This window comes from Capra hircus, chromosome 15, assembly GCF_001704415.2.
Source record: "Capra hircus breed San Clemente chromosome 15, ASM170441v1, whole genome shotgun sequence".
Taxonomy (NCBI): Eukaryota; Metazoa; Chordata; class Mammalia; order Artiodactyla; family Bovidae; genus Capra; species Capra hircus.
Genome location: NC_030822.1, coordinates 19692388 through 19718545, shown reverse-complemented (window position 1 = coordinate 19718545; position 26158 = coordinate 19692388). Strand labels below are relative to the sequence as shown.

The following is a 26158-nucleotide window of genomic DNA, read 5'->3' as shown; positions in this document are numbered from 1 at the left end:
GGACAGAGGAACCTGGCGGGTTATGGTCCATAGTGTGGAAAAGAGTTGGACACGATTGAAGTGACTTAGCATGTACGCATTGTTATAATTATTGTATTTTATTATTATTGTCCTTAATGTATTACTGTACCTGACATATTTATAAATTGAACTTTACCACTGGTTTGTATGTACAGGAAAAAAAAAAAAAAACAGTATATCTGGGATCGAGGACTATCCACAGTTTCCGGCATCCAATTGGGAGTTCTGAACTGTAACCACCTTGGATAAAGGGAGACAGCTGTATGTCTTTCCCAATGCCTCTTTAAAAATAGGATCCAATTCTACTTGTACATTTATAACCAATTTTTTAAAACTTGGAATATGTAGGCACCTTTCTATAGCAATAAATGTCAAGCTTCTGAATGGATATATAATAATTTATAATTATATATATTTGGATGAGCATTTAGATTTCAATTTTCAGCATATAATTAACTTTTAATCTGAGTTTTCATGAAATTTTTTGTATCAGTCACCATCCTAGGATTATACTTGATTCCTCAAAATTCAACCAACCACAGTGATACTTACTTGGTAATCAAGAAACAGAATTTTCTTTGCAGGTATATAGTTAAGTACTTCACTCGATGTTCCACTGGATGCAAACTTGATACATGAAAATCTAAACTTCAGAATTATTTCTTAACTTCACTAGACAATTTAAATAGCAAATCTCACCTCTTTCACTCAAAATGCCCTTTCGAAATGTGTCAGCTTTTCAGAAGGTTGGCAGTGAAGGTAGGGAGGGATGTCTCTTGAAATGTCTAATGGTGTATTTTAAGACCACCTCAGGTATTCTGTGCAGAGGTGGGATGGGAGGGGGAGGGGGTGAGAGTGTACTAATAAAGGCCAGTGCTCTGATCACAGGTGTTACCAACTGACTTGACAAGTCAGACAGGTGATGGGGGTGGGACAAGAGGCAAAATTCTGGGTATCAGAATCAGACGTGGGTAGGCTGGAGGGATGCTAGCTGTGGAAGCCCTCACATACCTAGACTTGAAAAAAGGATCCTCAACTGACTATGTGTATGTGTGTGTGTCTGCTCAGTCATATCTTCTGGGACTCCATGGACTGTAGCCTGCCAGGCCCCTCTGTCCATGGGATCTCCCAAGTAAGAATACTAGAGTGGGTAGCCATTTCTTTCGCCAGGGGATCTTGCAGTCCCAGGGATCGAACCTGCATCAGATGCACAGGCAGGCGAATTCTTGACCGCTGAGCCATCAGGGAAGCCTTCCTCAATCTTTTACTCTCCAACAAAACAGAACAGCAGCCAGGGCTGGACCGTCTTCATGCCAGATCAGCCTGTCCGTCTCCAAGTCAGCAAATACACAAAGATCCATTCCACCCTCAAACCTGACATTCCCCTAGTTACAATCCTGTGATTTCCAAAAAGATTATTTTCTGTTTCTTTTCAGCTATAGCAACCTGCTCTCTTAAATAGCTTCTTTATCTGGTGGGGCAATTACAGCTTGTGACTAACAGCTGCGGTTCATAAACATGAGTTTCACTGTTTGGGTCAGTAGTTCTTAGTGTTTTCTGAATGGCAACTCCCCCAGCTGATCTTGGCATTAAGAGAAGTACCTACCATCAGCACTTCGGTTGGTACTCAATAATGCAGTTTACTGTTGGAGGATTCTGTTTCCCCATTATAAAAGACGTGACATTTTTATTTAAGTTGCAAGACCTTAAATCTAATACCAAATGTATTTCTGTATGTTGGTTTTACTGGTGATTTTAGCTTTCCTCATTGAGTTTTTCTTTATATTCCAAATGGTCTACAATAGGCATGTCTTCCTTTTTTATTTTGGAAAAAAAATGCCCTTTCAAAAAGTCATTCACAACTATAAAAATTTTAAAAGAAAATCTGCAGGACCTAGGACTTGATAAAGAGTTCTTAGATATGACACCAAAGGCACAATTGATAAAAGGAAAGAAATCTATAAATTAGACCGCCAAAATTAAAAGCTTTTGCTGTGTGAAAGATATTGTTAAGAGGATGAAAAGACAGGCTCCAAACTGGGAGAAACTATTATTTGCAACAACTGCACGTTAGCGTCTCAGAGGATAGGAAGCCCATTTATTGAACCCTTATGATGTGGCAGGCCCTGGACAAAACCCTTTACATTTATCAACCCATTTCAATCTTGCAGCATTTCTATCAGGCAGGAGCTGTTACTATTCCTGTGTTAAAATTCAGAGGCAGAGGCTGGAAGAGTTTCAGGGTCTTCTCTAAGACCTTATCCCCAGGGCCAGGATTCAGTCCAAACCTGTTCATCACCCAAGTGTGCTAAGAACCTGGATTCTGGAGCCAGACTTCCTGGGTTCAAATCCTACATACCTTCTAGGTAGCTATTTGACTTTGCCTCCATTTCCCCAACTGAATAATGGGATTAATAATACCTACCTTATAAGGTTGTTGTAAACATTTAAAACATGAATCTCTCTGTGGCTAAGAGCTATGTGCTTGGCACATAGCAAGGGCCATGTGAGTGATCACTATTGTTATGATGGTGTTATTATTTTACTGACTCTTAGAAAAGTAAATGACCCAAAGAGACATAATTTCATGTTGCCTCAAGAGATTTCTCCTGGCCAAGCAACATAAGACAGGCTACCTCCAGGCAGTTGCTCCCAGCCCCAGGGCTTTCAGCAAAGTGAAACTGGCCATTTCCAAAGTCAAATTCTTCAGGGCAGCATTAAGTCTTTGTCTTATCGGGAACGGGGTGAGGGTAGGAGAGGACAACCCTTTCATGTAAGAGCCAGCAATGGATTTCCTTTGAAGAACCTTGCCTTTTACAAGTGTTTGTTTCGGAGTATTCAGTGATCTTATTTTGTATATCTCTGTTGCTGCAGCATACCATGGACTGTCAGTATCCTCTTTGCTGCTGCTGCTGCTGCTAAGTAGCTTCAGTCGTGTCCGACTGTGCAACCCCATAGACAGCAGCCCATCAGGCTCCCCCGTCCCTGGGATTCTCCAGGCAAGAATACTGGAGTGGGTTGCCATTTCCAATGCATGAAAGTGAAAAGTGAAAGTGAAGTCGCTCAGTTGTGTTCAACTCTTAGTGACTCCATGGACTGCAGTCCACCAGGCTCCTCCATCCATGGGATTTTCCAGGCAAGAGTACTGGAGTGGGGTGCCATTGCCTTCTCCGAGTATCATCTTTACAGAAAATACGGTCCGTAGTGCCTTTAAATCTAATCAGATGAGAGAAACAATTCAGAAAACTCACCTTTATGATTCTCTTCTTCTAGAACAACTCTAGGTACCTAAAATTACCCAAAGATAACCAGAGGCATCACCTGCCTGACAGTGGTTACAGGAGTAAAGAGCCCCAGAGCTGAGGCTTTTGTAACTCCTCCAAATGGATCACAATTATGAGACAAATGATGTCTTCAGTCAGGGTCAGGGGGTTCAATTTCAACCCCAATCCACAGTCCTATGAAAGGCTTCTCTTTGAGAGACGCTGAGGTTTCCTTTTGAGATGGGAGCTGAGGGAAGATGGAGCCCAGCTTAAATGCCCTGGGTGGGTCTCATAGAGCTCAGGAGGATACCAGTAGAGACCTTTCTGGGCAGAACACTGGAAATGGAACTGCTGGCATAGCACCCTATGCCAGATATATACCTTGATGCAAACTCCAGGTTATCTTGGGCTTCAGGAAGAACAGGCCTTACAGCTGATCTAGTTTAGGAAGGAGCCCTCTCACCAGGATCCCTGAGTACAAAGAACACCTGATTTGGGGTGAAAAACCCACCATTTCATTTCTATAAAGACTCTTAAGTCTTTAGGATTTGGAAACTTGCCTTGATAGGATTTTACCAGCATCCTTTATCCTATAGGTGGTGGTACCATGGTAAAGAACCTGCCTGCCGATGCAGGAGATACAAGAGACATGGATTTGATTGGAGATATGGATTGGAAAGATTCCCCTGGAGAAGGAAATGGCAACCCACTCCACTATTCTTGCCTGGAAAATTCCACAGACAGAAGAGCCTGCTGGGCTACAGTCCCTGGGTTTGGAAAGAGTCAGACATGACTTCGCGACTGAAAAACAACAGTATACTAATAGAAGGCACTAAACTGCATGCCCCAGTCACCTTGTTGAACTCTTCATTTTATGAGGAAGAAACTGAAGCCCAGCGTCACACAGCACTATAATAATAAGGGCCTGGAACCCAAGATTTCTGACCCCAGCCTAGTTCTCTACCCTCAGAGCCACCCCGCCAAAATGACAATTTAAAGGATGACTTCCTAAACTGATCACGCCTTCTCTCTTTTACAAGGCCGTTGGGTCACCACACTGCAGATAATCCGCTCCATAAACCAACTCAGAGCTGTAGGGAAAGAGCAAATTAGCCAAGATGGCAGTAGTCAGGCTCTCCCCGACGGCCTCTCACTCTTGCCCCACGTTTTGCAAATAATGATTATGTAAGAGCTGAGATCATTTGTATAGCACTGTGCGGTCTCTATATAAGCACCACCTGAAATGCTCTCGTAGTCAAGTTGTGTTGAGTCAAGTCTCACAGGGGTCGTTGCTGCTGCTGTGTCAGCCATTAGAGAGTAAAGCATCTCTGCTTTGCCAGGGTGACTAAAGAATGCAGTTCCTACGACTCCTCACATCCTCTTCCAGCTCCGCCCTGCCTGCCCTGCCAGCGAGACAAGAGCACTCTGAAACATGTCTCATCATGAACCAGGACTTTGGCTCAAATGGAGAAAGGATTCAGCGAGTTTTGGGGGTGAGGGGTTGAGGGGGTACTGAACTCATTAAAAGACTCTGCAGAACAATCCTGCTGATTCAGAATGACTAAAGAATGGTCTTTCTGATTATCTAGTGGTTTTGCTCATATTTATGGAATGAATGAATATATGGAGCTTTGAAATGTAATACCAGCGATTCTACTGAATTTAATTCAATCTTTCTTCCCCTGGTATGTTAAGGTCATAATAAGTATGGATTACCACTCTGGAGAATTCAACTGATGAAGAACAGTGGTTGGCAATCTTCCCTTTGGTGTATTTTTGGTAAATTGCTGACTGATGCAGAAGGTGAGGATGATCAAGCTGACTCTTCTCTCTCTCTGTCCTTTAAAAGTAAATCCCTCACATCAGTTTGCTTATCTTTCACTTATGCTTTTCTTATAAAAATATTTTCAGGAATGTATACACACACCCAAGTCATCTGATCTCTGGTTGACTGGAACATAGTTACCTAATCAATAGGACCATCACACACAGGATTCTGTCTTAAACTTTTCTCTTGCATTCCTGGTTACAAGACTGAAGACGTGCCATGGGGCACTTGATTCTTTTTACTTCATTTAGGAGCATGGATGCTGAAGCCAAGAAGCAGAAATCAGCCAACTGACAGAAGTGGCAACTAGACACAAAACAACTTAGTGATGGGTTCAAGAATATGGGGTCAATTTAAAATTTTTTAAATTTATTGTCCAGTTACAGTTTAATATATTTTTGAGCAGGCAATGAATTAAAACACAAAGAACAGTAAGCAGAGAAACATGTCAGGTAAATTACAAACAGAGGCTTTTTAGTGAAACTATTTTTTAACTTACTACATTTCAACTCAAGATAATATTTTTATATTTTCAAGTTAGTTTTTACATCACAAATCAAGATTTATCTACATTCAGATAGGTTCTGCTGGCTTATGTCCAAAAGGCTTTGCTCTCTGGAGAGAAGTATTCCTTGCTTTTAAAGTACTTTGTTTAACACCTTTTACTTGTCAGGAATTATGCCCAGTATCCAGGCCATGAAGGACTAAGACACAGCCCCTCTCCTGGTGAGGGTGGGGAGGGACTGGCATGGAGACTGTGCTCAAACATTTTCTCACCTCGCCATCATTTTCCATCTTTCAATGCCACCAATCTGAGCTTTATAGATAGTTGCTCTGTAGTTTCTGTACACGTGATAATAATCCTTAATTCAATTCACCTGACCTCTCAAAAATCTTGCCATGCTTTTTTTCCTTTCTTTAACTTCTTTTTTTCCCCCTGGGTCCTTTCTTCCATGCCAGCTGTCACTGTGACACAATGAAGAGCTAGACCGAGAAGGTTCTGCTCACCTCTGATTTCCCACACTGGGCTCAAACAGTAAGAGTTTTGTTATGAACTATCTTCCCAAATTTGCCCTAGCCCATTTATCCCTAGACTGTTTTCTTTTATGTTAATAAACCATCATTTTATGTGTGCATGCTAAGTTGCTTCAGTTGTGTCTGACTCTTTGTGATCTGACTGTAGTCTGCCAGGCTCCTCTGTCCATGGGATTCTCCAGGCAGGAATATTGGAATAAGTTGCCATGCCCTCCTCCAGGGGATCTTCCTGATCCAGTGATCAAACCCGTGGCTCCTGAATTGCAGGCAGATCCTTTACCCCTGAGCCACCGCGAAACCCCTCATTATTACATGCTGAAGCATTATTTGTAATAGTTAAGGGGAAAAAAACACAGCAGTTACCTATATCTCCATCCATGGAAAGGGGGTTAAGTAAACCATGGTATAGCCATACGATGGAACCCTCTCCATGCTTTAAAAAGAATAGAGGGAGGCCTCTAAAAAAGCTGAACTCGTACAAGCAGAAATTTTAAAGTGGTGGTTGCCTAAGGTTGGAGTTTGAAGGAAATGGGGAAATATTCATCAAAATGTACAAAGATTCAGCCCTGCATGATGCATAAGTCCTGGAGAGCTAACGGACAGCATGGAGACTCCAGTTACTGTACTGTGTTCTTGAAGTTTGCTGAGAGAGCAGAGCTTGCCACCACATAGAAACATATGCCATCTATGTAAGGTAATGGACATGTTAACTAGCCCAGTTGTAACCATTTCACAATGTATATATAAACACCAAATCATCTTATTGAGCACCACAGATATATACCACTCTGATTTGTCAAGTGTATCTCAGTAAAGCTGGGGGGAGGGAATGAGAGGTCTGTTCGAGCAAGCATCTATGATACATTGTAAAGTTAGAAAAAGGCAAGTTGCAAAGCTAGGTGCTGTGAGACCCCATTTGAAAACATATATGTGAATCTGTATAGCATGCACCTGAATACACACACAAACACAGTATTAAATGGAAAAAATATAGGAGACACAGAGTACGTGATTGGGAGCTAGTGACGTTTAGTAGGTGAGTTAGGGGAGGAGCAGATGATGTCACTTTCTCATGCTACACTTCTCTATCAATTATGTTGACAATAGATATACTTTTGAAAGAACTGAATAAATAGGAGAAATATCTTATTTTCCTAGACATTTTAAAACCATACATTCTTCTAGGATCGCATAGCTGTTGAGTTTCCACTCCTTTTGATAATACACTTATCTCTTTTATGGCCTCAGGGAATTAAGGCCCCAGAGGAACAAGTATGTGTCCTCACTTTCCTATTTGCCCTTGCTGCGGGTTCTCCAGCCCCTGGGATCATGAGCGATTCACAATTACTCACAGCTTCCAGGTCCCCTACCAGTTTTGTAACCATTCTGCGCTTGTCCTTTGCAACCAATGTCATTTTAAAGGTTCAGAGTGTATCTTCTGCAGAGCTCTGGAGCATTCCTGGGGTAACAGGGTGTTAGCAATATTTCTCTGGGCTCAGGAGTCTGCCCTTCATGTCCGTGAATGGGAAACCTCTCAATACCTCAGGCTGAGTCTTTACCGTCATACACTGTTTTAGATAAGGGGCTTGAGCATCCGCTGATTTTGGCTTCTGCAGAGGCTCCTGGCACCAGATCCCCACGGACAATGAAGGCCAATTGTATTTCATTCAGGTGTATCATTCACTGTTTCTTGATCACATCATAGGTAGACTTGGCCCTGGAAAATCTATCCACCAGTCCCTGAAAGCAAGCTAAAGAGGTATTCTCATCTCACAGACCAGGAAACTGAGGCATCCAAGGTTGACTGGGGCTGCCTAGACCACATGGCAGGGTGCTGGAAAAAATACTGGGATTAAAACCTAGAGTCCCAAGTTCAAGTACTCGGCATACTATTAATATATTGGGTTAGCCAAAAAATTCATTCAGAATCTGTAACAGGAAAAACCTGAATGAACTTACTGGCCAACCTAATATTTTCTTTAAGCAAAATTTGAACTCCCTGAGCCCCAGTTTCCTTGTCAATAAAATAAAAATTGTAAAACCTCCCTCCTATAGCACTGATATTACATGAGTGTGTATACAATGTTCTGCATTTTGTAAAGTATATATCATTTATTATATAATTACATAAGAGGACCAACAACCAGGAAATTCTATATGAATAGTTATATCTTCATGGGTGCATATCCAACTAGGTTTCTGTTGGATTTTCTTTTGCCCAAAATAGAAATTTAAAATTTTCTTTGAAGCATCTTAGAAGCTATTCCTTTACCTTGAATAGTCTTGTTCTTTAAATTCAAGTGTTTTTTTATACCCTAAATATGTCTCCAAATGGGTTTTAAAAGGGGCACAAAAGTATCAGTTCCAGGAAGAACGCAACAACACTCTCCCAGAATGCCATGCCAAATTGCATAGCACTCTGAAAGCAGATTAAAGTTGTTTCAAATGCTTCAAAGTGAAGAAAAAAATCTAATCCCCCAAGGTTCCCTTTAAATCCATATTCCTTAATTTCAGTAAATTTCCCAAGTCTTTTAAAAGACCCAAATATCATTTTACAGTTTGGAAGTAGTAATGGAGAACAGTTCCTAATTTTTTAGAATGTTCCCCCCCCTCCCCCTTTAAAAAGGGCTCAGTAAAGCTGGTCTTTCTCATAAAGGAGCCGGCCCAAGTTGAAGACAGCCCGCCTGGCTTGAGGGGAGTGGGCGCAGCCATCTCCAGGGCCCTGAGCCTAGAGTTTATGGCTAATGGCTACCTGGAGAATTCCTTCAAGAAGCAGAGTCAGGCATTTTCCCTGTTATTTCTGGGCGAGATTTGCATGTCTGTCATTGTGGGAAGAACGCCCAGTCTCCTCACTGTGTAACACTGAAGGAAAGAAAGTTTCCAAATGAGAAGAAAAACAAGCCCGGCTGCAACAGAGGCTAGCAGGACCGTTTTCACGGCTTTGGAAAAACTGCTCTTCTTAAGCCATCTTCACCTGCCAGAAGAGGCAAACTGTTTTCCTGAAACAGTTTTTGTAATTCTTCCCTTTCTGACCTATGAAAACAGTCATAAAAGCCCCAATTACCACGATGAGTATTCATTGAGATTAACACGTACCAAGCACTGTGCCAAAGGTCCCACATGCTGTATTTCATGAGATCTGCTCAGCAGCCTTGAGGCCGATACTATTATTAGCCCCATTATACAGATGAGAAAGTTGAAGTCTAAAGCGATAACTAAGCACTCAAGTGACACACAGCTACTTAAGTGGTTGAGCAAGGACACCAAACCAGATCTTCCTGACTCCAAAGTCCAGGTTTAACCAAAAGAACGCACTGCCTAAATACAGTCCCAAGCCAGTGCAGCCCCAAGTCCGTGTTGAACACGTCTGTTCTACCTCAAATCTGAAATGTTGTTTTAATTAACAATAGCTGCCTGTGTCCAGCTAAGTGGTTTACATGCCTAGTCTCATTTAAGGCTTCCCAGCAGATTCAAATGGTATTAACTACCCTGGAAATACTTTCTGCTTCTTCTGTCACTCTCTTCTTTTTCTCCTGTTTCTTTCTCTCTCCCTCTTCATCTCAGAGACGGCGAGTGCCTTGGGTTGTATTTTCACCTTGCCTTCAGCCTGGCTTAAAATGCAGACTGTGCAGTGAAGGAGATAGGTGCATCTTTTCAGGTGCCTTACGCTTTTGTTTGAGGGGAATTTACAAGTACCGGTCGCTGCTCTCCGACTTCAGGACACCTCCCCGTGTATGGTGCCAGAGTGGTGACCTCAGACCATAGCTTGAATGCCCGATTACAAGTAATCCAGCTCCAGAGGTGATAGCATGACCTCTCTTTAAAAAGGAGATAAAAATAGCCAAGAAACAACACTTTGCTCAGTTCTCTGAAAGGTTGGCATCCTTCCAGGATAGACTTATGTACTTTTTGTACTTGGAGGAAAAAAAGAGATGGGATTTGATCCAAGAATGGGCCTACAAACGAGAGAAATATGGAGCAAGCAGCTGGAGCAGAGCAGCCAAGTGGTACCACCAGCTGCAGGCCCATTAATTAACATTCCCTGGTATGTAGCAGCTCCAGTGACCTTGATTCTTGTTGAATTCACCGAGATAACTTTCACAGTCTCTGCTTTTCTCACTGCGGTGTATTTATCCAAGGAGTACCTTGCATATTTCCCCCCATCTCTACAAGCAGTAAATTTATTCTAATTGCAGAGAGATACAGTAAAAGCCTGATTGAACGCTTGGCAGTTTATAGAGATTTATTTCTGGGGCTTAAGGGGGTTTTTAGAGTGTGTGACTAGAGCAGGGTTGAGGGGAGCTGAGGAAAGGAGCCCAAGAGAAAATGTAGATTTAATGGATCTATAAAATGACCCCGCAGTAGATAAATGCTTGTTCCAAAGAAGCTTAAACAGCCTGACCCAAACCAGGGTCTGTGACAGCCAGTCCGACACGAGGTGTCTGAAGCATTGCATATTTCTCTTCGGGTTTTCAGGTTTCCATATGAAATTTGTTATTCCCCAGGCAGAGGTGAGAGAGAGGGGAAATCTGGTTTCCAGAGGGAAGAAAGCGTATTTAACTGCAAATTTCTAAGTACTCAAAGCTATGAAGAAAGTAAACCTCCAGCACCTGCCCTTAAAATCACTTTGCCTTTTCTCTAACTTTCTGTAAGCTCAACTCTGAATTTTTAGCCTAGGATCCTAGAAGGCGGATCATGAGAACCTGTCCTTTGTAGCAGAATTTCTGCATAAGAACCAGCAGCTTTCCAAAGGCCAGTTATCCCAGGCACTTTCAGCTCATAGTGAGACAGAGGGTCACTATCCTTTGACAGAGCCTTCAGCTTAGAATAGGCCGTGCATGCACATAATTGCTGAACTTTTCCACGAAATCCTTCTAGGCTTTTGATCCCATGAGTGACATTCATCTTTTTTGCAGCTGCTTTGCAAGTTTCACTGAGGATGAATTTTAGGACTTTCAACTGTTGAATTTGTTATATTGTAAATCTAATCACTACTAAAATGGAGACATTTGTTCTGGGGAAAGAAGCAAAACAGAAAAAGCTCCAAGGTAGACACCAGTGGGGAAATAAGTTTGGAGAGTAAATGCACTGGTCTCTTTGGGTAGGGGCTAAACAGGGATTGGGTCAGCTTCTTGGGGTTCCCTGTGTCCCCTTTAATAATATAATACCACCAGTTATTTTGGGCTTCCCTGGTGGCTCAGCTGGTAGAGAATCCTCCTGCATTGCGGAAGACCTGGGTTCGATCCCTGGGTTGAGAAGATCCCCTGGAGAAGGGAAAGGCTACCCACTCCAGTATTCTGGCCTGGAGAATTCCAAGGACTGTATAGTCCATGGGTCACAAAGAGTCGGACATGACTGAGCGACTTTCACTTTTCACCAGTGATTTTATCAGCAAAAGTGAGTTTTTTCGGTAATAGCCAGAGGAATTGCAACTCAGAGTATCATATTATGGAAGACCATAGGCAAGCCCAGGGAACAAAGAAGGGAAGCTAGCTTTTATAGGGGAAAGCGGAGACTTGGGAGGGAGGAAGCTGGGAGTCAAAGTATGGAAGCTTCTCATTGGTTGAACTGCTCCAGTCTGGGATTGGCTGCACAATCCTTCAGGGAGAGAAGTTTCTTCCTTCCAGTTGGACAGTGAAGTAGGCAACACTTGCCTGTGGGAGATGTAGGAGAGCTATAAGGGTAGTTAGTCTCTTCCTGTTTGAGGTAATTGAGGATGCCTGGAGGGCATGAGAGCGCCCCCTATAGGCCTGAACTGCCGCTAATTGTAGCTGAGTTTTCTTTTCATTCTACACCAGCCTGTTTCTTTCTTTCTTCCTTCTTTTTTTTTAAGGAATTGGCATAAGGGAACCCTAGGGGGAAAAATTAAACTTTTTGATTGTTTAACACTCATACAAAAAAGCATTTTAACATGTTGTTTTAAAGTTAAAACCCAAATCAAGAAGTGTAATATTGTGAATTCTCCCCTCATAGCATCTCTCATGCTCCTAGAGATAACCACTTTTATGGGAATCATAACTTTAAAAAAAAAAAACAATTATTTAGCACCTAAATCGGAGAAGGCAATGGCACCCCATTCCAGTACTCTTGCCTGGCAAATCCCGTGGACAGAGGAGCCTGGTAGGCTGCAGTCCATGGGGTCTCGAAGAGTCGGACACGACTGAGCGACTTCACTTTCACTTTTCACTTTCATGCATTGGAGAAGGAAATGGCAACCTACTCCAGTGTTCTTGCCTGGAGAATCCCAGGGATGGGGGAGCCTGGTGGGCTGCCGTCTCTGGGGTCGCACAGAGTCAGACATGACTGAAGCGACTTAGCAGCAGCAGCAGCAGCACCTAAGTATGCATCTACATAGAACAGAGTTTAATTTTATGTGTTGGAACTTGATAAATGGAATTAATGCCTTGTTCTTTTTGTTCTTTTGCTCAACCTCATGTTTGTTAGAGTCATCCAGGTTGTATGTATAGTTCGTATTTATTATAGCACAATATTTTTTCATTTACCCATGTACCATTGATGAACATTCTGGGTTATTTCTAGTTTGGAGATGTTGATAATGAAGCTGCTGGGAGCATTCTTGTGCATATACACAGGGAGCATGAGAATTTGGTCAGCTTGCCTGATTGATGTCAAACGATTCAATCTGAACACATCTTGAATCAAGGCTTGTCCGAGGTTGAATGGCAAAATGGACAAGATTTGTCACTTACTCATTCAGTAAATACAAACCAAACTTCTATTGTAGGAATAGGAAATATATGACCCAGGCTGCCACTCTTCCCTTCTGTGCTCAGAGCAGACATCACTAGTTTATAAGAGTGTGCTTTCCCGTTAAGCCTGAATGTGGCTTCAGTCATAGGCAATGTGGTCCTCAAGGTACATTGCTAACAATTGAATGTGAGGGGGTGTGATGGTTAATTTTCTGTGTCAACTTGGTTAGGCCACAGTACCTAGATATTTAGTCAACATCATTCTAGATGTTTCTGTGAAAATATTGTTTTCATTGAGATTAATATTTAAATCTTTGAATAAAGCAGCTAACCCTTTATAATGTGGGTGGGTCTCAAAAAAGATAACATGGGTCTCTACCACTGAGTTGAAGGTCTCAATAGAGAAAAGACTGACCTTGCCCAAAGAAGATGGAATTCTGCTACCAGACTGCCTTTGGAGTCGAACTACACTTCTTGCCTGGGTCTCCAGCCAATGGCCTACCACCCCTGCAGACTTTGGACTTGGACGGAGGAACTTGGTGGGCTGCAGTCCATGGGGTCGCTAAGAGTCGGACACGACTGAGCAACTTCACTTTCACTTCTCACTTTCATGCATTGGAGAAGGAAATGACAACCCACTCCAGTGTTCTTGCCTGGAGAATCCCAGGGATAGGGGAGCCTGGTGGGCTACTGTCTGTGGGGTCACACAGAGTCGGACACGACTGAAGTCACTTAGCAGCAGAAGTCTCCATAATCATGTGAGCTTATTCATTACAATCTCTTTCTGTGTATACACAGACATCTTTTTGGTCCTCTCTAGAGAACACCAATACAGGTGGCATACTGTTTGCACAGGACTGCCTGGTGGCACAGGAACAGAAAGCCTATCAAGGTAATTTAAATAAAGGAGATTTACTGTTGACAGGTATAGAACCTCTGAGAATCAATTACCAGGAAATAATTTTAATATTCAGTAGTACCCTCTTCAAAACCAATTCATTATAACACTACTTATATCTGAGACATTTTCCAAAATAAAATTGCAGTGGGTGTCCCAGTTTTTGAGGGTCATCTGTTGCTGTCAGCCAATGAGATCTAGAGCTAAGGAGCTATTCTGAGTATTCTTAACACAGTACTGTGGCTGCTTCCAGCTGGTGAGCTGAGTTGAATGGGTCCTGCAATGTATGTTGTTTATTTCTGGGCTCCCTTTCTGCCATTGCTTTTGTGTTCTGGCAATGCTATGATCTGGACTGGCTGACAAAAGGAGCATTGGTGATAAGACTGTATCTACTGTAAAGAAATCAAAGGGAGAGTGTCATGCTAGATATTAGAACACAGATTTTCACGTGTACCCCAATGTTCATTACAGCACTCTTTACAATAGCCAGGACATGAAAACAAATTAGATGTCCATCGACAGATGAGTGGATAGAGAAGTTGTGCTACATGTATACAACAGAATATTATTCAATCATAAAAAGGAACAAATATGAGTCAGTTGAACTTAGGTGGATGAACCTGGAGCCTGTTATACAGAATGAAGTCAGAAAGAGAAAAGTAAATACTGCATATTAATGCATATATGGAATCTGGAAAAATACTGCATATTAATGCATATATGGAATCTAGAAAAATGGTACCAGTGAACCTATTTGCAGGGCAGGAATAAAGATGCAGATGTAGAGAACAAACCTGTGAACACAGAGGGGGAAGGAGAGGGTGGGAGAGAGCAGCATTGACATATATACACCGCCACGTGTGAAACAGAGAGCAGGAGCTTCCCTGGGGGCTCAGCGGGAAAGAACCTGCTTGCCGACGCAGGAGACTCGGGTTTCATCCCTGATCCAGGAAGACCTCACCTGCTGCTGAGCACTAGGCCTGAGTGCCACAACTATTGAGCCTGTGTGCTAGAGCCCGGGAGCCACAGCTACCGAGGCCACATGCTGCAACTGAAGCTCGCATACCCTAGAGCCCATGCTCCACAGCAAGAGCGGTCACCACAATGAGAAGGCCACGCACTACAGCTAGAGAGTAACTCTCACCACGGCTACAGAAAGGCCCACGCAGCAGTGAGGCCCAAGCACAGCCAAAAATATATACAATAAGGAAATTTTAAAAAATAGATAGCTGCTATACAACTCAGGGAGCCCAGCCCAGAGCTCTGTGAAGAAGAGAGGAGTTGGGCAGGGGGGTGGAGGTTCAAGAGGGAGGAGATATATATAGATAGATAGATATAGATACACACACACACACATATATTTATGGCTGATTCACATTGTTGTATGGCAGAAAGCAACAAAACTTGTAATTATCCTCCAATTGAAATAAAAAGAAAAATGAACACAGGTTTTCCAGACGGTGTAGATTCTCCAAGTCAGGAAGTTGATTTACAAATAGTACTTAAACTACAGAGTGCTAAGTTCTGTAACAGCAAGGTGTGCAGATGTTATGGAAATAAAATAATCATAGACTGAGGACATTGAGGAGTGGATAGAAACTTACCCGAAGAAAGAGTGTAGAGAGGACTTTTCAGGCAGAGGAAACAATATTGGCAAAGGTGCAGGGAAATGAAAGAATACAAACTACTCTTTGGCTGTCTGGCTAGAGCAGCGCCTTCTTTTTGTGTTTTGATTTCTCCCAAGGAGCAACAGTGAGGCTCCATGAGAGAACCTCAGATGCTCTGGGCTCAAGCCTCCCATTATTTCCACAACTATGGGGAAGGTGTCCACATGTTTTGAAGCCAAGGAAAATATTACTTTACAGTAAAAGGAGAAAGAAAAAAATTTAGAGGAGGTTAGAAAATGGAAAATTGAAGCACAGAGTCAGTGATAAGAAGTCAGTTTTATATGACATGTAGCAATTGCTCCTGGAATCATCAGGAGTAATATTTATAATCAGGATAAGCTAACGATTTGGATGGGTTCCTGTGATTCTTCTGTTTCTGAGAAGCCAGGTTACCTCTGTCTGCTACAAACCTGCAAGAAACTTGTCCTCACATAGCAAAGATTTGAGAGTAGGGATGATATTCAAAACATTTAAGCAGTGGATAGTAGATACCTGAACCAGTTGGGGATGATTGGAATGGCCAGACCCAGTGTGGGCAGGCTGAACTTCAACCTTGTCTTAGGGACCATTGAACCCAACGCTTGTTTTACAGAAGAGATTGAAAGGTTTGCCTGAGACAGTGTAGTGGCAGGGCTAAGAGCAGAACCCAAGTCTGCTGTATTCATCCCCTAACCCTCTCTACTGTGACCTGAGGCCTCAGAGCCTGGGTAAGACCAGTGGGGCGCCTGTTGGCTTACCGCAGACTAGACTCACACCCCAGGCTGCCTGTGGGGAGCATGTCTGAAGCTTTGTACCTGCACTTTGAGAATTACAGCTTTTACCCTGTTCATGAGTGGGGCTTCCCTGGTGGCTCAACTGGTACAGAATCCACCTGCAATGTGGGAGACCTGGGTTCGATTCCTAGGTTGGGAATATTCCCTGGAGAAGGGAATGGCTACCAACTCCAGTATTCTGGCCTGGAGAATTCCATGGACTGTATAGTCCATGGGGTCGCAAAGAGTCGGACATGACTGAGAGACTTTCACTTCACTTCACTTCACTTCACCTTGTTCACGAGTAATGTGCTGAAAATTCTTTATCCACTAGTCAATAAATATCTATTGTTTATTTGCAAATAAGTTACATTTACAAATATGATATATTATATAACATATTACAAAGGATGCAGGGAAATAGTTTTAAAAATGCCTAACAAGTGTGCAAGATGTTGCTATTATTTTCCTTCATGCTTGTGGTCAGTCCTTCAGTCGTGTCCAACTCTTTGCAACGCCATGGACTGTAGCCCTCCAGGCTCCGCTGTCCATGGAATTTTTCAGGCAAGAATACTGGAGTAGGTTGCTATTTCCTCCTCCAGGGGATCTTCCCAACCCAGGGATCAAACCCACATCTGCTACATCTCCTGCATTGCAGGCAGATTCTTTAGGGCTAACCCATTGGGGAAGCCAAATCACCCTAATTCTGACTCCAAGTCCCCATCCTGCCTAGCATATGAGAAAAGTTGCCACCTCCCTCTCTGCAATCCACAGGCTCATGAAGAAGTCCAGGTTCTTATGCAACACCAAGGCCTGACCTTATCATCATCATTCACTTACTTAACAAATATTTATTGAACACCTAACCACATGCTAAGGCCTCCTCTAATTGCTGATAAGTCAAATCCCTGCTCTCTGGTCCAGGCTGACCAGGTACTTTTGTACCTCCCCTGGGGCTCAGGAGGGACTCCAGGGAGACTGGGATCCAGCCTCCCTGGGAACATGTGCAGCCCCTCCCCACCAGATGCTGCCCTTCCAGACCCTGCCAGGAGGCAGAGGATGAATCCCCTCTAGATGATTCTGCACTTTTTCCTGACAGGGAATTTCTTCTTGCAGACTCATGCAAGACTTCTTGCAGTTCTCAAAGACATCCTCCCTCTGCCCTCTCTCTCCAGAACATCCTTCATCATCTCTTTAAAAGAAAATAAATGTTATGTTTGGGGCTTCCCCTGTGGGTCAGTGGTAAAGAATCTGCCTGCCAATGCAGAAGACGTGGGTTCGATCTTTGGGTCGGGAAGATGCCCTGGAAGAGGGCATGGCAACCCGCTTCAGTATTCTTGCCTGGGAAATCCCATGGACAGAGTAGCCTGGCAGGCTACAATCCATGGGGCTGCAAAGAATTGGACAGGACTGAGTGACTGAGAACACACACATTATAACACATTATAATATTTTTACATTCTTTATGTTGGAGAGCTTCATAATAATATTTTTAAAGACTAGTTACCAGATCCATATAAGAACACTTGTTGGTCGCTAAGTTGTGTCCTGACTCTTTTGTGACCCTATGCACTGTAGCCCCCCAGGCTTCTCTTCCACAGGATTTTCCAGGCAAGAATACTGGAGTGGGTTGCCATTTCCTTCTCCAGGGGATCTTTCTGACCCAGGGATCGAACCCACATCTCCTGCTCTGCAGGTGGATTCTTTACTGCTAAGCCACCAGGGCAACCCGTATTAGAACCTAAGGATGTTTATAGTATTAGGTGTCAAAAGCGTGTAGTAATTGTGAGTGATGTTCACTGATATTTCCAGTTCTCCTTCCTAAGCACCTCCTTGGAGTTCAGTGTGGCCTGGACACTTGCCTTGACTAATTAAAAGTGAATGATCTAGGTCACTTCCAGATGGAATTAACAACCAGAGTATGAGTTACTGTATTTTCTCACTCCCATTATAGGATTGATGTTCTTCCAGAGAATCAGAGCCCCGTCAGCCTGAATCCCTGAGTACAGATCACATGGAGCAGAGACCCAACTGACTTGGGATGGATGTGTAGCATAAAAGGAAACAAACCTTTGTTTTTCTAAGCCACTGGAGATTGTTTTTTGCTGCAGCATATTCAAAAGCAGAGACATTACTTTGCCGACTAAGGTCCGTCTAGTCAAGGCTATGGTTTTTCCTGTGGTCATGTATGGATGTGAGAGTTGGACTGTGAAGAAGGCTGAGCACCAAAGAATTGATGCTTTTGAACTGTGGTGTTGGAGAAGACTGTTGAGAGTCCCTTGGACTGCAAGGAGATCCAACCAGTCCATTCTGAAGGAGATCAACCCTGGGATTTCTTTGGAAGGAATGATGCTGAAGCTGAAACTCCAGTACTTTGGCCACTGCATGCAAAGAGTTGACTCATTGGAAAAGACTCTGATGCTGGGAGGGATTGGGGGCAGGAGGAGAAGGGGACAACAGAGGATGAGATGGCTGGATGGCATCACTGACTCGATGGACGTGAGTCTGAGTAAAGTCCGGGAGTTGGTGATGGACAGGGAGGCCTGGCGTGCTGCAATTCATGGGGTCGCAAAGAGTCGGACACGACTGAGCGACTGAGCGACTGAACTGAACTGAACTGAAGGTAACCCATGCTGACTGGTTCGAAGCAGGAGGTAACTTCTGGCAGTATAGATAACTAGATACTCAGAAGCCCTTCCAAATGCAAAAGAACTGGATTTTTTGTTTGTTTCTTTGTTGTTCTTGTTGTTCTTTGCTGCATGGCTTGCAAGATCTGTTTGCCAACCAGAGACTGAACTCAGGCCACAGCAGTGAAAGTGCAGTGCTAATTATTGGGCCACCAGGGAATTTCCTGGATCACTTTTTAAATGGACTGTTGGGCTTGTAAACAGTAAAGTCATTGTCCAGGGACAGCTCTTATCCTCAAATATGAGCTGAAACCAGAACTGGGAACCAAGAGTGCTAAGAAAATAAGAATACTGGGTTGTCCTAAGGGCCAGAACCATTGTAGCACAGCATGAACCCTAAAGCATCAGAAGATGGGGAAGCCAAGAGTCTGACACTTCCTCCTTAGGCCAGGACCCTCCAAAAAGGGTGAAGTATGTTCTCAGGTTGGCATTTTCCTTCTGTTCCCAACAGAATCAAATACTCAGTAGGAAAGCCAAGAGTCACCAAGTATGAGTTTGAATCCAAGATCACCAAGCACAGAAGGAGGCAGACCACCAAGAGTGAGTGAGTCACCGGAAAAACAAGCATCCAGTTTAGACTCCAAGAAATCTGGATGTATATTTTCATTTATGAACGTATTTAGGGCAATTATTAGGTGCTGGCTTCCCTGGTGGCTCAGACAGTAAAAGCGTCTGCCTACAATGCGGGAGACCCGGGTCCAATCCCTGGGTTGGGAAGATCCCTGGAGAAGGAAATGGCAACCCACTCCAGTATTCCTGCTTGGAAAATCCCATAGACGGAGGAGCCTGATAGGCTTACTGTCCATGGGGCCACAAAGAGTCAGACACGACTGAGCAACTTCACTTCACTTCTTCACTTAAGTGCTAGCTCTGTTGTAAAGGTTTTTTTTCCAATTTTAACTTATTTAATTCCCATAACAACACTATGAAGCAAGGACTACTGTTATGTAATTTATTCCAGGTCAACATTTCTTAAGTGGTGTGTTTATGCTAAGTTGCGACCCCATAAGACTGCAGCCCACCCATCTGTCCATGGGATTCTCTAGGCAAGAATATTGAAGTGGGTTGCCATGCCCTGCTCCAGGTGATCTTTCTGACCCAGGGATTGAACTCTTGTCTCTTATATCTCCTGCACTGGCAGGCGGGTTCTTTACCACTAGCACCACCTGGGTAGCTTTAGTGGTAGAGCTACAGTCTGGATTCAGACAGTTGGTTCTAGAGTCTGCACTCTTCATCGCTACATTCTGTTGACTATCTAACATAGAATGTCTACATTTGACAAATTTAAAGAAATAAGGACTGGAAAACCAAAGATAAGAAAACAAAGAAAGATGATTTGGAAAAGAATGAAAAAGAGACAAAAATAAAATGGTTGAAAGTAAAACATTTAATGAACATGTTAAATATCTGAAGAGATAATTAGTGGATTCAAGAAATATTTGAAGAAAACATTCAAAATGTAGCACAGGAAGAAAGGAAATGGAAAATAAAAAGAGAAATGTAAAGATATGGAAGATAGAATGAGATGTTCTAATAATTTAATAACCTAATAATTAAAAATTTAATTGCAGGTTTGAAAGTAGAGCGTAGAGAGGATGGATAATATAATAATATCTGAAGCAAAGATAACTGAGAATTTTTTAGAACCAGTAGAAAGCTATAGGCTTTAGGAAATACACTACATCCCTAGAAAGAGAAATTAAAAAGGAAATTTATGTCTTAGATGTGTTATAGGGCAACTGGGGAACTCCAAAGACACTGAGAAAATCTTAAAAGCAACCTGCAGAGAAAAGGACTACAAAGGACTAACAATTAGACTGTCAGGCTTATCAAGAGTTATAGCGGACGAAGGGAGTCTGTGGAATAATTATTCAAAGTGTTGAAGAGAAATAACTATCCATTGCACATCCAGAAAACCCACATTTCATAAATGAGAGTAAAACAAATTTAGTTTCAGATAAACAAAAACTAGCAGACATTTACTGAAGAAATTCACATCCATCTTTCAAGATTCATCTCAAATGCTGTTTCTTCTACGGAACACTCAACTTTGAATCCCTGTAACATTTTTATTTGATCCTTTCTCATGATTGTTCCCAAATTCAGACATAGACTGAAATTATACATGCCTTTTCATAATTCTCTCTTGCCCTTGCCACTTCACTTACCCTGCTCCACTCCCAGAAATGCCCCAGGACCTCGTTGGTGTCTAACTCACCTTAACTTTCTGTATAGTTTCTATCATGATGCATGTAGTCAGGGCGTGGTTAGTATTTACTGAAAGCTACTGGTCAGTCTTCTCCCATGTGTTTCATGGACCATCAATTCCAAAAGATCCTCATTTCTAAAGGGGTTTTATAGCCAAACCTTCTCCAGAATGCTGAAATTCACAATTTAATTAATTTAACCCCAAATTTCCCCAAAGTTTTGCCCATAGAGCAACTCCTTCCACTCTTGACTCCATGACTATCCCAAGAGACTGGTGTTTCTAGGAATACATTCAGCAAAAATCTGCAGAAGGCAATCACTTGTTTGAGTGTCCAAGGCCTGGAGTCAACATCTTGGATCGTGCTTCTACACAGTTAATCGTTTAATTAGTTCTAAGTCATTTATCCTCAGGTTCCTTATTTATGACACCATTAGCAGGTTATCCCCTCTAACTCTAAAATTCTATGAATTAAAGGGCATTGCCTTTTACAGTCAATTGGTCAGTCATTCTACACATACTAAATTCATACTAATGCCAGTATGTAAAAGGCTGGGCACGCACTGGTGAACAAGGTTGGCATAGTCACTGCTTTCATGGAGTTACATCGAGAATGATTTTAAGAGCTCACTATTAGAACATGATTTTTGGATTTCCAGAATCAAATGTCTTACAGTTAAAAGCTGGGGATTTACTGCTTCATATATTATGTACATCAGGCTGTGGAATAAATCTTTAGAATCTGAACTTACGGCCTAACGAGGCTTATGATTCTGTTTCACTTAAGAGCTCCACTGTAAGCATCAAAAACTGAACAGGATCACTTAGATGTATCTAGTCTTCAAATCTGCATTTTTAACTGTCCTTGTAAAAGGCTTAATCCTCTATAGTTTAAAAAGAAAATTCTAAATGACAGAGCATCAATTAAGCACTGTTGTGTATAGGCACCATTCTAGGCCCTTTACATGTATTATCTCATATAATCCTTACAAGAAACAAAAAAACCAAGTATAAATATTATTCCCATTTTATAGAGGTTAAATAACCTGCCCAAAGTTACCAGCTGGTAGAACTAGGCTTTGACCTCAGGCAGTATGGGTTGTCAGTCTGTGCTCTGAACCTCAACTCTAAACTCTTACTATTTCTAGTCATCAAATACTGTTCAGTAGGTTTTCTGCTGAAAATTTAAGGGTTAACATTGCTTAAGAGCTGAACAATCATATGGGATTTTTAAACGTCTAACTCCAACCAGGCAGTGTACTGAGGAGGTAATGAAAACTTAAAATTTTTTTTTTTTGCTAAGCACTAATCTTTGTGATTATAAGTGTGTCCATGTGCCAGAGAATATTGAGATAATAAGTTAACATAAAATTGGTGGTACAGATTTAAACCTGACAGCTCTGTGTGTCTCATATGTTTTCTGAAAGTAATTTTAAGATAAGACTCCACTCTCAAACTTAAAATTCATTCTTCAAAAATTGCTAATACCACACAGTATTTATGGTATTGTATCAATTACATAGAGAAAAACTATAGTGCTAGGAATAGAGGATGGTTTTAATTGTAAAATAGTAAAATAACAAAATATAATCAACGAAATGTGAACCAAACAGTGTCAGTGAGAATTCTTGGCATTTAGTTTTAGAAGCCATTTTGCATGGAAATGAGTAAAATATAAACACAGTGCTTTATCTAGGATATGACAAGAAACTTCAAGATTGTAATGTGCATTAAGATAACATTCCAAACCTATCCTTTCAAGTTTTCAGCCAAGAATTTGTTTTATAATTTCTTTGGCAAACAGCTAACCTCTACTTGAGAATATCAATTTTCATGCTTATGGTCCCAATCCCATTGTGTGTAACTGTTAACTTGCTGTGTGACCTTGACTAAATCACTCCCCGCCAACCCAACCCAAACCGGGGAATGGGATCTCTCAGGCCCCTTCTGGTTTTAAAATTCTGTAGTTCTAGCCTATGGATCATGACATAAACACCATAAAAAGTGCATGCTCGAAGATTGGATTTTTAAAAATTTGTTCTATTTAAGCATTTTTAAATGAGCAGTCGTATAGCCAGCTGTAAGAAGACTATAAACTTGGGCAGCCAGGGCCTACCGGTGATTTACTCAGGTCTGATGCTGGTTGGCAGCAGCTGTGCTATCTCAAGTCACCAAGCACCTTGTGTAGTTCACAGAAACAGTCCATCCACATGCTTCCTAGACTCCCCCAACACGAATGGGGTCTGAGAGATTCTGGGCAAAAGAACCGCCATGGGCCATGAGACGACCTTGGGCACCCTCCAAAGACGGAAGAGGTGTGGCCCTCCTGAGCCCCTGCTCAGATCCCCGCCCTGGAGATCAAAGTGCTTACGCCCCCAGCTGCTGCAAGTGTTGGCTGCTGCTTGCCCCTTCAACTGAGACCCTCTCTGGAGATAGCCCGTGGCTGAAGAGAGCTGCTCTGCCCAAACCCACACCCCTGTTCGCGGCAGCCTCAAGGACGGCAGATTCCGCCAAACAGCCAACCTCTTGCCCCACTGAGGTTTAACACTGGAGGGCCAGGCCTGTGCTAGAGCTCCTGTAGGGTGGCCTCGGCTGCGGCCACAGGTGCTGCATAATCGTGCAACTGCTCCCTCGGCCAACAGATGTCGCCCCCGAGCACGCCCCTTGTACTTCCGGTTACTAAGACCTCTGTCTCAGAATCGGCTCCAGAAATCAGAACCTGCCACAGGGACTTAAAGACGTGAGTTTGAATTGGATGTGCTTTAAAATCCCATGGACGGAGGAGCCTGGTGGGCTGCGGTCCATGGGGTTGCGAAGAGTCGGACACGACTGAGCGCTTTACTTTCACTTTTCATTTTCATGCATTGGAGAAGGAAATGGCAACCCACTCCAGTGTTCTTGCCTGGAGAATCCCAGGGACGGGGGAGCCTGGTGGGCTGCCGTCTGTGGGGTCGCACGGAGTCAGACATGATTGAAGTGACTTAGCAGTAGCAGCAGCAACTGTGGGTCCAGGAGTAAATGTCTTTTCCAGTAAAACGGAATAATAACTACCTCATAGAATTGTTTATTATATGAATATGAAGAAATGAATCCAAAGCACGGTAGTGAATGACTAATAGCAGCAATTTAGCATTTATTAAATGTGAGGTGCTGTTTTATGTACTTTACTACATAAGAACTCTATGAGAAAGATAATATCCCTAATTTACAGATTAGGCAACGGAGACATAGAGAAGTTAAATAATTTCTCCAGTGTCACGTCTAATAAAGTGAAGAGTGCAGACTCAGGCTACTGCAGAAACCACATTCTTATCTAAAAACTCTGCTGCTTCCTACTGAAAAAGGAAAATTGTTTAAATATTTGAATGATGGTAAACAAAAGCCCAGTAATACCACCTGATTCAAGATGTAACTTGAAAACAAAGCAATAATAAAAGAAAAATTTTACAAAGAATTTCTGTACTCCCATTGTTTATTATTACTATATTGTTTAGTATTATATTATTAATTGTAATTATTTATTATTGTATTGTTTATATTTCTGTGTTGCTGTAGATAATTTATTTTTGCTTCAGATCAATCATTTTTCATCAAGAGAATGCATAAAACAGGGTCTTGGAACTATCTGATGTGACAAGGAATGCTGTATAAGATAATATCTTTGTGTTATCTGTTTCTATTTTAATAAAACATGTACTGAGTTTCTAATTTAATGAAATGTGCTAGGTGCAAAGTCAAAGAATAAATTAAACAATAATATGTTTCACTGTTAGATCATAATTTTGTATACTAATAGGGTTTAGGTTATATCATATTTCCAACAATTTAAAATATCCCTCTCCCTTGGGTCCTTATAATGGATATACATTATCACAGAGGAGATGGGCACTGTAACAAAGGACCCTGCTTTGCCCCTCCTGATCCCTCCTTGGCAGTTTACACTTGAATTCACTTCAGACTGGTTGTCTGTTAGCATCTGACGGAAGGCATTTGTTTCACATTTCACTTCTAATCCAGAGGAATTTATACCATAATTTTTATCTTAGAGGATAATGTGTTAACAATGCTTTTTGGATCCCTGTTACACTTCTCAGGTCAGGAAAGTCTCTGTTACTCTTTAAGACACAAGTCTGTTAAAGCTTTTATGATTTGCAAACAAAGTGTTTTTTCATCTGCTATTAGATAACTAAGGTATAAGAGAGTTCCTTCTACACCAAATAAATTAAACATCTAAATAATTTATAGCTCCAGGTATGTTTGCCAGACTAGCATAACTGAATAAAGCCAACAGATTAAATGTTCCCTTGGCAATCGGCAAGGGTATGAGATACAGCACCTGGGCTGCCCCATTGGGTCTCATTATTAAATCACAGGCAAGAGCTCAGGATCCCAGGGTCCCTAGTGACAGGTAGGAGCAGACTGAAGGACAGAGCTTTTGCTCCCCCCGGGTATCATAGCAGTCATTACTTCTGATCCTTGGAAGTGAAACACTCTTAATACAATGGAGATAAAGGAAGGGTAGGGCAGAAGGAGGGAGGAAGACAGAGAGACAGACTGACTTCATATTTCAACAAAGAAAGACTAGTTACTTACATAACACCAAGTTGTAAACTCATCAACTTAACAGCATTTATTTGCACCATCTCAGAGCAAAAGTTAAAAAGCGGGAATATTTTGTATACAGGACCACTGTATATCACTCTCGAGGGTCAGAACAAGAAGTACTTTCAAAAATAGACTGTATATCCCTCATTCTTCTTTCCAGGTTTTGACCAGCACCCGTCTTTGTATAGAGAAGGAAGGTTTGGTTTCCAGAACTGACGGCAACAGCAGAGAAACATTAGAGCTCAGGATTTAGGAAGTTATGTGTAATATCCAGTCTACTTCTTGGGAAAGTTTTATATGCCAGAAACCAGTCATCTCATCTTTAACAAAGGGAATTTATTAATCAGAATATGGTTTTAAATTTGTACATTGAATGATGGGAGGGTTCAGATGATCGGTGGAAAGATTAGGTGGGAGGCAGTAAATGTATATTTAGTGAAAATCCCACTTCTAGACCCCGTTTATTGCACCTGGTAGACAAACAGG

The 26158-nt window shown here is 42.1% G+C and overlaps 1 long non-coding RNA gene across 1 annotated transcript in view; it reads left to right on the top strand.

Annotated features, from left to right (window-relative positions):
- Positions 1–18379, top strand: part of LOC108637654 — a 47567-nt gene extending 29188 nt beyond the window's left edge. Inside the window, exons 2-3 of the long non-coding RNA XR_001919210.1 lie at positions 4980–5087; positions 18129–18379. This is a non-coding gene — a long non-coding RNA (uncharacterized LOC108637654). The remainder of the gene's footprint in view (positions 1–4979; positions 5088–18128) is intronic.